The following is a 17,152-nucleotide window of genomic DNA, read 5'->3' on the forward strand; positions in this document are numbered from 1 at the left end:
GGTGGCTATTTTTTCTAAAATTGCAAACAACCAGAAAGTTAATTGCACCATTCCCTATCTCTTACTCTCTCTTCTTATCAGATGAATGATATTTAGTCCTCCAAGCTGGCTTTTCAGAGGATGCACCAGTAATATTACAGATGGACATATGTTTAATATGTCTTCATACAGTAGCCAGGCTCCAAGCAGGCCTCCGGTGACTCTTCTTCCTGATATTCATGCCCTTGTTGTAGGCCCCTCCCATAATGTTGAGAGCTAACCTCTGTAGTCAAAAGGACATTGAGGAAATGACAGAGTATGACATCCCAGGGTAGGTAACAAAAGACACTGCCACTTACACCTTTGCTCTTTTGGGTCCCTTGCAATAGGGAAGCATCTGCCTCATCATTAGGACATCCAAGCAGCCCTCTGCAGAAGTCCATGTGCAGAAGAAATCTTCTGCCAACAGCCAGCACCAACTCACCATCCATCTGAGTGAGCCATCTTAGAAGTGGATCCTCCAGCCGCAGTCAAGCCTTCAGATGACTGCAGCCCTTGCTATCATCTTTACAGCAATCTCAAGGCAGAACCACCCAGAGAAGCCACTCCTGAATTCCTGATTCACAGTAACTGTATCAACAATAAATGTTTATTATTGTCTAAAGCCACTAAGTTTCACGGTGATTTGCTACAAAGCAGTAGCTTATACACCTAGTTTAATCCAAGAATGACATCAGAGCTCCAAACTTAGGACTCTGTCTGTGGCCATAACTGAGCAGACATCCCAGATAAAATTACTTCTTCCCTTTCTCTTTTAATTTAGTCCATTAAAAAGAAGTTTCACAATAGAAAGGTTTTTCTTTTAAAGAGCCTTACTAACAGTCCTACTGTATCAAACAGGATTGTTTTAAATGAACATCCTTGTACCTCTCTCTACTTGCCAGGGGAGTTGTGAGGCTTAATTAATTACAGATCTTTGGATGAAAGGAGCATGGAGCACTGAGAATTATCATCAAACAAGAACAGGGAAAAATGAAAAAAAAAGAAGACATTTTCTCTTTGCTGGCTAAATCCATTTCACCTGAGACTTTGCAAAGGCTGAGTCACCTACTGTTTAGAGAATATTCAGTTTTTGCTGAGTGTGGAGTGGAGAAAAGCCAGCACAGTGGCAGAACAGGGAGCCCCTGTCCTTTATCTTAAAATAGGCCCCTTTCCCAAAATAAACTCCAATGCTTCTTTTAGAGGACAGTGTGGCCATTTGGATCATCTGAACTTTTAAGGAGGAACGGTGAGATGAAATAGATTATGATCTAAGCCCCAGCTAGCAGACTATCTCCATGTGCAAGACACTTCCTAAACTGTGAGTCAGACAACTCCCATGGACACGGATGCCTTCCCTGAGCAAGCATTAAGTGGAGAAAAATACATTCTTTGGGTTCTTTTCAATGTTTTAATGACACTGCTCCTGCCAGAGGAAGCCCAGGAGGGTAGAATCAATTTTCCACATAAGAACAAAATGGTGTTTGGTAGAGAGCATAGGTTGCAAAATGGGAAAATCACTAAATTTTGTTGCCAAGATTCAAGAGTTCAAATCTGAGCTTCCCCACACACTAAACAAATGACTTCGGTTGAGTAAGTGACTTAACTTCCCTGATCCTTAAGTTCCTCACAGTAAAACGTAACCCCAGGGTATCACGTCTTCTCTCCAGCCCCTACACCACATCCATATCCCAAAGACAGTGACCAAGGAAGAGGCAAAACTACTTCATCGGGCCATAATGGTGGGAGTTTCCATCACTGAGGGGAACTCAGGTCTCAAAAAGTAAGGTGTGGCCTAGATCTTGCTATCTTGCTCTTCAAAGCTCTTTGAGGCTTTCTCTTCTGATGCCTGTCTTTTCCTACAAAGCACAGAATTCTGGCTTGGAAAGGCTTAGGTTCCATCTTTTATAGCCACTCTCTTTTTTTCTGGGGATTCTCAGCAGGGATGCAGAGTTTGGTTTCTCTGACCAACCAAAATCAGAAAGATAGGTTTGGTTTTCTCTTAGGTTGGTTAAGTCCACCCAGCTTCTCTCTGTGGTGCAGCCCAGTTCACCAGAATCCTGCTCAGTATTTGAGGGGCCTAAGCCCCAACTAGCAATAGAGTGTCCCTTTGCATTGTTTCACCCTCTTTGTGCATAAATTTACCTTAGTACTTTCTAGGGGAGGTAGCTGATCCAGAGAATTATACAAGTATGACTAGACCGATGGTATTGTAATTATGCCTAGATATTATCATTAACTATATAATCAGGCTGTTTAATGATCAAGAGAAATAATGAGGGTAAAAAAGCTCATCAGCATTCAACCCTGGTACCCAGGTTAGTTTTTATTATAGCCCCAGGAGGGTCAGTAGCAACCATGCCCTAAAGGAAAAAAGCCTGCTCAGTAAGTAAATGAAGGAGGGGGAGCAGACCTGAATGAGACTTCCCTTCCTTTGGCCACAATAGGTTAGACCAAGAAAATGTCTGATAGTGATCAGTCCCTGAATTTATCCTGTTGATTCCATTAGGCCTAATCATGCTGATGGTCATTGCTGCATGACTTTGAAATTCCTCCAGATCCCAGGGCCAGAGGTGAATTTCTTGGGGGAGGAGGGTGTCTCTGTGTGTGTGTGTGTGTGGTGTGTGTGTGTGTGTGTGTGTGTTGAGTGTGTCGAAGAGAAGAAAGGGAAGAAAGAGAAGAATGAAGACACTCATGAATCATGTACCAGTTTTATTTTGTTTATAAGATGTAACATGAGCTCTTTCAATAAGCTTGTTGATTTTTATGTGAGTTTCCAAGGACCTCAGGATACCCAACTCCACTCTGTTCACTGTGCCAATGCCATGTCCCTCCCCAAAGAACCACTCTTCATCAAACCACATCAAAGCACTCATTCAGAATGAAGGCCTTGTCATTACACAAGCAAGAACAAGTCTAGGTTACCCGGGCTGAGTATAGATTAGGATTGGCAGAAAATTCCTGCCTTAGAACTAAGTCCTGAGTTCCAGTATTGATTTTGACACTAGCTATCTGACCTTCAGAAGGTTGCTCTCAGAAGTCTCAATTTTTCCTTCTGTGAAATGGGTATGTTAACACTTACTTGCTCCAGTACCGCAGGACAGTTGTGAGGATCGCATATAAAAGGATTTTTTATACTGTAAAGTGATTCAAATGCAAAAAAGTATGATCCTAAACACTGTCATAGATGAAACCATATTTACACAAATTATCTCTTCTTTATTTCCTCCCCATCTCTGTTTCTCTTCTCTTTACTATCTTACTATTTATCTACTGTATTCACTCTTCCTCCTCTCTTGTTTTGACTCTGCTCATATCTTAATGTCAGATGAACACAGTACAATTCATATGTATTAACCAACCAGCCCCACTGACATTTAACACTGACATGAAATGGTGATTCCTTGTGTAGAACATTTTTGGGAACTCTTTAAGGAAAGGTGTATGTCTTGATTATAGATGAAGATTATGGAGCAAAACCTCTCCCACCAAGAAAAAAATTGCCCCAACTTCTCCTCTAAGTGTAATACTTGAAGTAATAACTTTGGCAATTGTTCTAAAACTGTTTATATAAGAATCACCCACCCTTTAAAAAAGTGAAAATACCAGATGCCTGGAGTCCCATCCTCAGAGATCTGGGGTGGGACTCACAAATATGTCCTTTTCACAAGCCTCCTCCCACCCCCAAAGGGATTCTTATGCCACTTTGGAGAAACCCTGAACCCAGGGAAGATTGTTGGTGTCATACCTAACAGGAGTCAACTTCTCTCTTATGCAATTAAATATTTCTCCAAAATAGATGAGGCTTATGGAGGATAAAAATAAACCAGAGGAAAGTCAGAGAGGCCAGCCAAAAACCCAAATGATTAAGGGCTGCCAAGAATGATTTATGAACACAGAAAAAAAAAAAAAAAACAGATATTCTGTTGTTGACTCAGTGGCTGCCTATAGACAGATAATTGGTCTGCAAATATTTATAAGGCATTAACAACAAGCATATCAAGGAATTATCTAAGATGCAACAAGGTCAAACTCAGACTAATGGGACAAAATCAAGGAACAGGCAGTTTTAGCTTTCCAATCAAGGAAAACAAATACTGAGATCTCAGGCCGAATTTACCTTCTCAAAGGAAATGGTGAAGTTGTATTTTTCAGGTGCTACTGTAGAGAAAGCTCAGTGTGAACGGAACAACAGGGGTTTAGATGGCACTATGACATTTAATTCTCTATAGACCTTTTCAGGGCGATTTCCCACCATCTCTACTTGATGCAGGGTTAGCACTAATAAGCCCTTGCGCTTCAAACACCAGGTGTTGATCCAGGTTGAGTCTTCAAAGTATATAGAATTCATCCTCTGACTGCTCCTGTCCCCATGCCCTGGTTGGCACCCAGCAATTTCATGCTAATTCTGGACCTGCCAAGAGCTTAAAGAGACTTTGTCATAGTGTCCCTTTGCCATGGCTTGCAACCCTGAAAACATTGATTATTCACAGTGAAAGTTAACTATCTAGGTCAGTGGTTCCCAACTCTGGCTGCATTACATTACATCACATCACATTTATCCAGACAGAGTTTATTTTGATACAGATGCCCAAGTCCTATCCCAGACTCACCAAATAGACTCTTTGGTAGTGGGGCCCAGGCATCAGTATTTTTCATAAGGCTTCCAGGTGATTCTAATGTATGGGCACAAGGAGAACGCTGATTTAGATAATGATTCCTATTTTGCCATACATTAGATTTCCTGTGACTATTAAAAAAATACTAGTCCCTGTACCCAGAAATTTAAGCTTAATTGGTCTTGGATGAGACTCAATTATCAATTTTAAAAGCTCTTTAGGTGATTTTAATGTGTAACGAGGTGGAGAGGGTTTCTGCTTGTGGGAAGAGTCCTACCTTGTTAAACTCTAAACTTATTTTCTCCCTCCATCTTTGAACTCTCCTATGCCCCAGGCCTCCTAATATAAACCCTACTTTTCCTGCTGAAGATCTCATCTCAGTAGCTTTACCATCTTCTCAGTCACCCAAGCCCAGGTTCCTCAAAGTCATCTTTGACTTCCCTCTCCCTCATCCCCACACCAAAGACTGACAGAGCATCTCACACATTCATTCTTTCCTAAGGCGGGATCCCTCTTACCAAGAAGGTCTGTGTCACTTCCTAATAGATTTCAATGCTCTTATCTGCTCTACTAGATTGATTGCAAAAATGCCTCCAATTCTTCACACATACCTATAACCATATTCTTTGAATTTTGAGTTTGTAGCTTCTCTCATCTAGAAATAGACTATAGAGTCTATGTCTCCAGCTGATGAATCTGGATTGGCCTTGTGAGTTGTTTCAGTCAATAGAATGCCACAGAAGTGGTAGTCTGCCAGCTCTAACATAAGGCCTAAAGAGACCCTGCCCTTGTCCATTTCTTTCCCTATTTTTCTATGATCAGCAAAAGAATGTGTCCAGAATACCCTAAAAACAAGCCTCTGCTAACTTGCTGGAGGTGAAGAAAACATATGGAGCAAAGCCAAGCCATCACAGATAAGGCTTCGAAAATGTGAGGAAGTTCAGCCACATCAGCAAAGCCAACAAGCCCACTTGCAACTGACCAAAGATGACAGACAGCCCCATTATGCCCCCAAACTGTATCAGCAGATCTGTACAGCCAACCTAATACTCATGAGAAATAATAAATGGCTGGTTGATTTAAACTACTGAATTTTGGGGTGCTTCATTACACAGTAATAGCCAACTGACACATCTACCTAACCAAGATCTCTAACAATAATAAAGCTGCCATTAACAATAATAATAAGACCTAACTTGGTGAAACCCCATCTCTACTAAAAATACAAAAATTAGCCAGGCGTGGTGGCGGGCACCTGTAATCCCAGCTACTCAGGAGGCTGAGGCAGGAGAATCGCTTGAACCTGGGAGGCGGAGGTTGCAGTGAGCCGAGATTGCGCCACTGCACTCCAGCCTGTGCGACAGAATGAGGATCCATTCCAAAAAACAACAACAACAGCAACAATAAAACAATAATAATAAGACTTCTACGATATATGTATGTACACATAGGAGGTGTAGAACCATAAGAGGGCTGAGAACAGTGTGTGTGTGTGTGTGTGTGTCTGTGTGGGTGTGTTTGTGTGATCTAAATTTTCATACTGATAACATTTTTTTCAATCATCTAGATAGCGAATGCATAATTGAGTCCTGCTACGCAGTTTCAATGCTTGCACCTGTATACATGTCTACTGTGGTGAGATGTTAATAGTGATGGGCCAGTGAGGAGCAGAGATGGACCTGATACATAGAAGATGTGTTCATGCTAAGCAAAGGTTAAATAATACCACTGTTCACTGCATAAAAATAAGTTGGAGTAGAGAAAAGTGGGGAAAGACTGAGTCAACACACTACACAGAGTATGGGAAAGACCAAACTTTAATAACCTGGGCTGTAGCAGTTAGTACTATATTCACATCATTCACAAACATTTATTTTCATATTGATTACAAATGGGTCATTAAATTAATATTGCTTCATTTAATTTTATTGTGCTTGTGTTATTTGTAATGTTTAAACTCGCTTTGGTTTTATACCTGTAGCAGAGCATGAAACTTGAGAAATTTATAACAAATTTTATTGTTGTAAATATTTAACATTATAATAGAAATAATTTAACACAGACTGGGAGTGAGATTCTGCAAATATTTCTTTTTTAATTAAAGATATTTATTCTGAGCCAAATATGAGTGACCACGGCTTGAGGCACAGTTGTGAGAGGTCCTGAGAACATGTGACCTGGGTGGTTGGGGTACAGCATGGTTTTATACATTTTAGAGAGACAGAAGACATCAATCAATACATGTGAGACATACATTACTTCACTCTAGAAAGGCAGAACAACTCAAAGAGAGGGCTTATAGGTCATAGGTGGATCCAAAGATTTTCTGTTTTTTAGCTTTTAAGTTCAGGGGTACATGTGCAGGTTTGTTACACAGGTATACTTGTGTCATGGGGGTTTGTTGTACAGATTATTTCATCAGCCAGGTATTATTTCTTACCTTTAAAAAAGATCTATTCATCATTCATGATACAGAAACTCTGTATTAAGTTGTTCTATCCTCATGTTCACACCATAAAGTTGAAATCACTGCCCCCAATTAATGGATAAGGAAATAGAGAAGAGTTAACTGACTTGCCTAAGAATCTATCCCAAGGAACTGGCAGAGCTGGGATTTTGACTCCAGGTTTCTATGGTGCCAAAGGTTGCTCTCTTTACTTTGCATCTTAAAATACAATCCACCCCTCTCTTTAAAAATTCCTCCGTAGCTCCCTATTGCCTTTCCTTTTTTTTTTTTTTTTTTTTTGAGACGGAGTCTTGCTCTGTTGCCGAGGCTGGAGGCAGTGGCGCAATCTCAGCTCACTGCAAGCTCCGCCTCCCAGGTTCACACCATTCTCCGGCCTCAGCCACCCATGTAGCTGGGACTACAGGCACGCACCACCGCGCCTGGCTAATTTTTGTAATTTTAGTAGAGACGGGGTTTCACCGTGTTAGCCAGGATGGTCTCGATCTCCTGACCTCGTGATCCGCCTGTCTCGGCCTCCCAAAGTGCTGGGATTACAGGCGTTAGCCACCGCACCCGGCCTCTATAGCCTTTCAATTAAATTCTAATTCTTCAGCAAAGCATCCAAGGTTCTCCACAAGTCATTAAACCACTTTCTTTTCTACATCTTTTAGCCCACACTCTATTCCAACAACTTCAGATAGCTCACTTCTCATCATTCATTTCCATCCCTTCACGCCTATGAACGCTCTCCTCCGTCCATAGAAATCCTACTCGGTCTTCATGACACAACTCAAATGTTACTTATGAGTCTTTTCTGATGCCCAGACTCCATCAAAACTCCATCCTTATCCCTTTGTACAGACTCTCAGACACTGATTTTATTCCATTTTACATTATGACAACTTCTTAAAATGTCTCTTTCATCAGATGGAAAATCTTGTCCTTGAAGGCAATGATTCTATGGTTACTTTTAATTTTTTTGAAGATAATAAGTTTTTGTTTGTTTGTTTTGTAGTTAGGATAATACCTCCTCATTGAAAGTGAGTATAAAGAAAGAAACCTTCCCAGGGCTTTGGGAGGCCGAGGCAGGCGGATCACGAGGTCAGGAGATCGAGACCATCCTGGCTAACACGGTGAAACCCTGTCTCTACTAAAAATACAAAAAATTAGCTGGGCATGGCGGCAGGCGCCTGTAGTCCCAGCTACTTGGCAGGGTGAGGCAGGAGAATGGCATGAACTCGGGAGGCGGAGCTTGCAGTGAGCTGAGATTGTGCCACTGCACTCCAGTCTGGGCAACAGAGTGAGACTCTGTCTCAAAAACATAAATAAAAACAAAAAAAAATACCTTAGGCCGGGCATGGCGGCTCACACCTGTAATCCCAGCACTTTGGGAGGCTGGCCAACATGGTGAAACCCCATCTCTACTAAAACTACAAAAATTAGCGGGCATGGTGGTGCATGCCTGTAGTTCCAGCTACTCAGGAGACTGAGGCAGGAGAATTGTTTGAACCTGGGAGGCGGAGGTTGCCATGAGCCAAGATCGCACCACTGCACTCCACCCTGGCCACAGAGCAAGATTCCATCTCAAAACAAAAACAAAAGCAAAAAACAAACAACCAAAAAATCTTAAATCACTGTCATCACTTGTGATATTTCTTTCCCTTATCATCTTTTTACAATTTAACAGAACAGGGATAATGTTATAGATCTAGTTTTATACCCAGTTTCTTATTTTATTAAATTGCTAGATCATGACATTTTATCACATCATTTAATAGTTCTCAAAATTTTAATTTTTAAAGACTCTGATTCCAACACATCTGGTTTCCATAATTTATTTAATACTTGACAATCTTTAGGTATCTAAACAATTTCCAGGGTGCTTTTTCTCTAAATAAAAGTATGATAGTGTCCTTATATGTAAGCCTTTTCATCTAAATTTTCTTTTAATACATCCTCAGAAACAGAATTGAGATATGCATCTTGTGTCTTCTCCTGCACAAAACTCATTCAATTGTCTTATACACAATTCTGTGAACACTTGCACATACTTTGCGCATAGGCTTACACCTGGCACAAAATAGTCTCTCAATGTGTGTTGAATGAAATAAACAAATGAATGACAAAATGAATAGTGGACATTCTATCCAAACAAACTCTTTAGAATCAATTACAAGGCATATGAAAATCTAATTACTTTTAGGGAACAAAATGTGAATGTTATTGTACCTTGATAATGGATAAATAAGAGTATGACTGAGAAATCTGGAGGAAGAATGATGAGTGCAGATAGCATTTACGTATATGGCCCTAATCTGTCATAGCAAAAAGTCAGAAGCTACTGTCTAAATTTTATAAAAAGTATGTAGGAATCCTACTAGTAAAGAGAAGAGCCAAGAACAGAATCATTTTACAGTTTTATTCTTAGCAAATGGAACTCAGAGGAGATAATTTTACTCTTCATGCTGTTTTGTAAATATTTGAATATTTTTACAATGTATACAAATTGCTTTTATAAATTTTGCTTTTATTTTTTCTTGTATAATTTTTAAAGTATGAAGAACAAAAACATAACCCTTTTCCTTTAAGAGGTAGATTAAGTCAGACTGTCTAGTTTAAGCCTTCAGAGAATCTAATCCCTTCAATGGGTATACATCAATGACTTCTGAATTCTCTCACCTATATGATTCTAAGACACTCTTTATTTCTTTCCTCAGCCATCCCATCAGCCTCCTCCCTTACTCCCTAGCTACAATTGTGCTTCATCAAAAACTCTCCTTTTCAGCCAGGCACAGTGGCTCACACCAGTAATCCCAGAACTTTGGGAGGCTGAGGCGGGCAGATCACCTGAGGTCGGGAGTTTGAGACCAGCCTGGCCAACATGGTAAAACACAGTGTCTACTAAAAATACAAAAATATTAGCCGGGCATGGTGGCGGATGCCTGTAGTCCCAGCTACTTGGGAGGCTAAGGCGGGAGTGCAGCAAGCTGAGATCATACCATTGCACTCCAGCCTGGGGAACAGAGTCAGACTCTGCCTCAAAATAAATAAATAAATAAATAAATAAAAATTCTCCTTTTCAAATTAAAAAAATATAAATAGGCAGCATAAAGAAGAATGAGTAATAATAATAACAGTTACTTCCCATAGATAAAGGTCAAGGAGCATCTTGTAAAGGGGCAATACTGAACAACTGTGTTTTGCATAATGATCTATATAAAATAATGTGTAGCTGGCTGGAGGAGGCCAGTGTCCCTTGGTTCTAAGTAAATGTATTCAGCAAAAATTTACTGAGTACTTGCTATATCTAAAAAAAATCCCAGCAACAACCACAATAATAATCAGGAAGAGAATTCTGTGGCCTTCATTGATCTATCTATCAAATCTATGGCCAGAAACAAGGCATCTTTCTTCTGTGTTGCACCTAGTATGCATCTGTATCTTTAATATAACTAATATGTAAGAGTAAATTGATAATCTATTATGTGTGCACCATCATGGAAGAAAGAAAGAAAAAAATAGTTTGTTATTAAAAGATCAAAAAAACAACAAGGTATGGAGGAAAGGGAATGCTTATACACTGTGGGAATGTAAATTAATGCAACTTCTATGGAAAATAGTATGGAGATTTCTCAAAGAACTAAAAATAGAATTACCGTTTGATTCAACCGTCCCACTACTGGGTATCTACCCAAAGGAGAAGAAACCATTATATTAAAAAGACACCGGCACTCATATGTTGATTGCAGCACTATTCACAATAGCAAAGTTAAAGTCATGGAATCAACCTAAGTGTCCATCAACTAATGACTGGATAAGGAAAATTGGAGATATACATACATATATATACACACACACACCATGTATACATATATATATACACACACCATGAAATATTACTCAGACATAAAAAAATGAAATCATGTCTTTTACAGCAACATAGATGGCACTGGAGACCATTTATCCTAAGTGAACTAATTCAGAAACAGAAAGTCAAATACAGCATGTCTCACTTACAAGTGGGAGTTTAACAATGAGTACACGTGGGTGTACCAAGTAGAATAAAGACATTAGAAGCTCCAAAACATGGGAGAATGGGAGGGGGTGAGGGATAAAAATTACCTACTGGGCACAGTGTACACTGTTCAGGTGATGGGTACACTAAAAGCCCAGACCTCACTGCCATGCAATATACACATGTAACAAAACTGCACTTGTGTCCATTTCCTGCCATTGTTATTGTCATTGCTCAACCAGTGTGTCAGAGCAGTCCAGAATAAAAACAGATGTCCCTAGGATATGTTTTAAATTACAAGATCATTGTCATTAGAAGAACTGCCAATGGTTGAAAGGGAAACACCAAATAGAATTATATTTAATTATAGCCATTTTATTTATTCATTTTGCCAAGAGATCACTTAATATATAACAATGAAGGTAAAATAAAGAGGAAAACCAACAAAGCACAAATTCTCCTCTTAGCTTTTAACAATTAAATAAATTAAGATGTCTGATAAGGGGAGCTAGAGAGAGACAGATGCTTTAATTAGCACATCCTGGCATGCAATCTAAGACAGGGGAAGAGAGAAGGTCTTTCCTCGTTGCAGTTTGTGTCAGTTCATAGTACAGTTACTCCTGGTGTCTCATACATTGAACTGGAATGTCTTGAATTTAATAAATGGATGAGCCCCCCCACCCATCTGCTTATCAGAGCAAACCCATAAACACAGAATGATGTGGCACCTGCTGACAGCCACCCTAGGAGACAAAGCCACCCTTCTGCCTCTGTATGTGCCTGGTCTCTGCAATACAGAGAAGGGAAAGCAGCTACTTTGAAGACTGACAATATCATGACCATCTTAGAAGATATCCATGGATCAGGGCATCCAAAGGAGCCTCTGGGAACCCAGGGTAAGCTCAGCAGAAGACCAGGAAGCTGAGTCTCCTTCCTAGAAAAGGAAAGCAAATGACTATGTGCTGAACACACTGCAACAGGCATTGTGCCTGGGGCTTTATCTCATTTACCTCTCATGCAAGCTCATGGGGAAAGTATTACTCTCCTCATTTTGATAGGAGGAAATTTAAAGATCACACAGCAGTTAAATGCAAAGCTGGAGTTGGGAACCAGTTCCCTTTATCCCCAAAGCACTGCCTGCCCAATGGAAGAAAGATTAATCTTAGATCAGGTCTGACTTCACCTATACATACATTTTATTTAGGAAATCGTGTCTGGAAAGGTACACTTCAATTATTCTGATTGCTAATCAAATTTCTGAGATGAAAGTAATTTTTAGGATTTGAGCCTCGCCAGTTCTCAAAGCTTATAGTGACCCCAACATCTTGGGAAACTAAATTTAAAAAGCCTTGAACCCACCCTGCACTCGTAAAACAGGTCAGTGCGTTATATTTTTCTTTTTCCCACAGTTCTACAAATACCTCTTCCCCTACTTACATCAGGGCTCTGCTCTCTGACTGACTAGCTGGATGGATAGATACTAAAAATGGTCCCCCAGGGAAGAGGCAAATGTCCCATTACTAGAATTACCTGAACACAAACGAGGTTAGAACCTGAGAGAACATCCATGCAAAATGAGTTACATACCAGCCATGGCAGTGGAATTTTTCACCCAAGCCATCTTTGTCTTTATTCTACTCGGTACACCCACGTGTACTCATTGTTAAACTCCCACTTGTAAGTGAGACGTGCTGTATTTGACTTTCTGTTTCTGAATTAGTTCACTGAGGATAAATGGTCTCCAGTTCCATCTATGTTGCTGTAAAAGACATGATTTCATTTTTTTATGTCTGAGTAATATTTCATGGTGTGTGTATACATATATGTATACATGGTATGTGTGTGTGTGTAGATATATGTATAAGGAGAGTAAAGGAACCTCCACATGGCCACCAAGACACTCAGAGCAAAACCCCTAGACTTGAGATTAGTAACATGGCTCTGGACAAGATCTACCTCTTTCAATACAGCTTTTACTTGATTGTGTTTACAAACAATTCTCTAATGACAATAAGCAATTCTCTAATACATTTTTCACTGAGCACTTAGCTTCACAATGTTAATTAACAAAGCATCTCACACAGTTGCATGCACACACATGCATACACATGAGACTCACAGGAGTACTAGGAAAAACGGTGGCCTGCATTAGAACATTCAAAAACATTAGTGTCAGGATTCCAATTTGAACCTTGTTATTAGGGATTCGACAATCTATATGTTAGTTTATGGACATTTAAAAATGTTTCTGTGAATATATGTCTCTCAGTTAAAGAGTGTTTAGACATATGCCAACAGGCCTGACCTCAGAGGTGCTTATCTTCAGTTACAAACAAGGTACAAATAAATATGTGTGGAGGGAAGGAGAAAGGAAGTTAGAAAGGGAAGGAGCAGGCAGAATGGGTACTCCTCTGATAAATTCCTGAATTATCTTCAGCGGCCCAAAGAAGCAAAAAGAAAAAAAAACAAAATCCCAATATCATAGACCACCGGGCATCTTCCCTATACATCAGCCACATACCAACTAATTATTGACCCAAGAGGGATAGAATCTCAGACCTAATCCATGAACCTTTTCCATTATACTTCATCTGTGTGTGAAGCCAGCCTTATTTTTATCCGTTCTGTGTCTCTTAGTGCCACCTGCTCCCGACAAGAAAGCAGCTCCCTGTGACAGTGTGAAAAACGTGTTTGGTCTTTGTTGGTCTTTGCCAGCTCCTCACTCTCCACCCCGACATTTTCCTATACCCTTCCCAAGCTGCCATTTCTGGTATACAACTCCTAAAATCCTTGGAATCTCCATAGTGTCTTTTATACGCCAATGAGATGACTAGTGGCTGGGGACTCCACCATAGCTCCTGGATGGGGGCTGGAAAAACCAAGGCATGATTAGAGGTTTGGAACTTTCATCTCTACCCAGCCCCCAACCTGCAGGAAACGGAGAGGGGCTAAGGATTGAGCTGATCCCCGATGGCAAAGATGTAATCAATTATGCCTATGGAATAAAGCCTCCAGAAAAATCCCAAAAGACAGGGTTTAGAGATTTTACAGACAACTGGACATGTTGAGGTTCCCGGAGAACGGTGTGCTGCAGAGGGCATGGAAGTGCCAAACCCCTCCCCTCCTACCTCCCACTCTGCATCTCTTTCATCTGGCTGTTGATATGTATTCTTTGTAATATCCTTTATAATAAATGGGTAGATGTAAATAAAGTGTTCCCCTAAGTTCTGTGAGTTGCTCTAGAAAATTAATCAAACCTGGGGAGGGGGTTGTGGGAATCCCCGATTTATAGCCAGTTGGTCAGAAGCAGTTGGCAACCTACTACTTGTAACTGGCATCTGAAGTGGAGGATAGTCTTGTGGGACTGAGCCCTTAACCTGTAGGACTGGACACTGTCTCCAGGTGGACAGCGTCAGAATCGAATTTAATTAGAGGCCACCCAGCTGGTGTCTATTGGAGAATTGCTTGGTGGGGAGAAATCCTCACACATTTTGATGGCCAGGCGTCACGGAAGTACTGTGTTGTGGACATATAGCATGAGAAAGTGAGTTTGTTTTTTTAATAGGCTTATACTTCCTGAGTCAAAAAACCAGGATCTTCTCAGCTATTCACCACCTCACCATCACCCCACTCCATCACCCAATAAAAAAGTGAGGGGACACTGGGTTTTTCCACCATCACTTTGTATATCCCACACTGCACCACAAGTCCCCCGTCAGTCCCTTATAAGACATAGTCCCACAGGGGCTGGGGAGAAAAGGCAGAATCCTGTGGGATGACCCAGTCAGAAACAGCAGAGGGAAGACTTTCCATGGGTTGGAGTGGGACGAGAAGCTGATGAGATTCAGGGCAGCAAAGGACAACTTTGTATTCAACCAGCATCTCTTTTCTGAGCACCTCATACACTGAACATGAACTCATTTGCTCTGCCAATATCTCCATGAGATAGACAGCCAGGCAGGCCTTATATTCTTCATTTTCAAGACAGGCACTGGTACCTGAGGCACAAAGAGGTTAGGTAATGTATCCAAGGTCACATAGCTAATCAGCATCCTCTATCTTTTGATGCCCTACTCACAGTTCATACACTTTTCCCATTATTCTCTTGATTCCTTTCATTTCAGTGGTGATAAAAAAGTATAACCAGGTCTTCAGTAGAAACCCCAGTATGTTAGCCATGTAAGTCCACATCTACCCACTGAATAAACACAGAATTTGAAGTATAGGGCACAGGAAGGAAAAGATCACCTGTGCTGGGAGTAGAGTCCAAATTGACTCAAAGGGTAAAGGGACATCTTCCAAGTGCCCAGAGGACCTCATTGGTCCAATCTCAGAGTTGGAAGGAGTCTCAGACCGTAACTATTCTGATGTAGGATTCCCTTCTCCAAGCAAATGTTCACCTGCACCATATTTCTTTTAGAATCTTCTCCTTAGTTAGATGGTTCCAATACATCAATCTAGAGGAATTTGGAGAATATTATCATAGCCAGTGGTGAGAAGGAGATATAACAACAGGAACCTATTCTTCTATTAATCCTTGTTTGCAAGGGAAGCATCTCTAAGTTAATAGCTACAGTTCTCTTGGATTAAAGATTAAATTGGGAATGTTGTTTGGTAGGATTAAGAAGTTGCTCTGTATGAAAATCTTAAACCACAAAATTGCCTCAGAAGAGATGCTCTCCTTTTCTCCAACTCAGAGAGAGATAAAGATATAAATAGATATACAGATTCACAAAAGTAGAAAAGATGGAACACAGGAGGAAATGTGAAGAATATGATTTTACACAGCTAGAGGGGACTCAAGTAATAATCAGTGTAGTACAGACTGCCTAGGGTTTTGCACCAAAAAACCCCAATTAATTAGCAATGGCTGCCTTGGGCATAGATTTGGAGAGCAGTGGTACATACATTCCACATTTTCCAAGTCTCTAATGTTGTCTAAGCCCCTCAATTTACACCTGAGGGTCCTTGTTGGAAGACAATTCTCCGTGAATATCTCACATTTCTGTATGGTCTGAATCCTCTGAGCAAAGGGCTCTACTGACAGTTTTTTCTAAGTTGGTTGGATTGTAAAAATTCTTGGAAATGAAATAGAGTGTCTCTCTCCAGGTCAGAAGGCAGATTTGCTTCCTGACCAGTATAACAAAGATAGAGACTGCCTCCTTCCCCAAAGACATTCCAGGATAGTTAGGTCCCCCTCCTTTCTCTGAGATTTGCTCACATTCTAGAGTAAAGATAAGTTCTTCTCTCTCTGCAGGGCAGAGTACAAGTGGACCACCAGAGGCCCCAGATAAGGTCACAGCATTTTCTGAACTGGAGAGAGGGGTGTCTCCTGCTCAATAGGCTCCACTATATGTGCAGTTACCATCTGGCCCTTACCACTTCACCCATGGGCATCAGGATTCAGAAAACTAATGCAAGAGATCACCTTGATTGCTATATTTGCCATAAGTAATCAATGATCTTTGTGTTTTATCTAGAGTTTATATCTTCTCTCATTATGTAACCTGACAGCAGTGTGGGTATGTGTGTATGCACATATACAGATATATCTACACACACATATATATCTGTATGCACCATATACATATATATAATATCTACCTGTGGCAGATTAACTTGTTAGCTTGCAAGTAGGTTGCGGTCTCAGACCCTTCACAATTTCTGACTTAACAATCCTAATTCTCAGTGCAATGTTCTTTCCATTGAAGAAACTACAATGTGTTGCCAGACCATTTTGACCTGTTTTGTACCCCTCAGTACCACCTGATCCTGGAACAGAAGGTAGCTCCCTAAGTCAAAGAACTCAGAATCCCCTTAGCTATTTACTACCTCACTGTCACCTTCTCCTCTATCACCTAATAAAGAAGTGAGGGAGCCTTGCATCTTTCTACCATCATCCTCGCTCTGTGTACTCCCACACCACATCACAAATCCTCCATCAAGAAGTAATCCTGGCTGGGCGCAGTGGCTCACACCTGTAATCCCAGCACTTTGGGAGGCCAAGGTGGGCAGATCACCAGGAGTTTGAGACCAGCCTGGCCAACATGGCAA

General features: G+C 40.7%; 1 protein-coding gene across 2 annotated transcripts in view; it reads right to left on the reverse strand.

Annotated features, from left to right (window-relative positions):
• Positions 1–17,152, reverse strand: part of NRXN3 (neurexin 3) — a 1,638,519-nt gene that overhangs the window by 1,404,832 nt on the left and 216,535 nt on the right. The gene's annotated exons all lie outside the window — the stretch shown is intronic.

This window comes from Colobus angolensis, unplaced genomic scaffold, assembly GCF_000951035.1.
Source record: "Colobus angolensis palliatus isolate OR3802 unplaced genomic scaffold, Cang.pa_1.0 Scaffold3, whole genome shotgun sequence".
NCBI lineage: Eukaryota > Metazoa > Chordata > Mammalia > Primates > Cercopithecidae > Colobus > Colobus angolensis.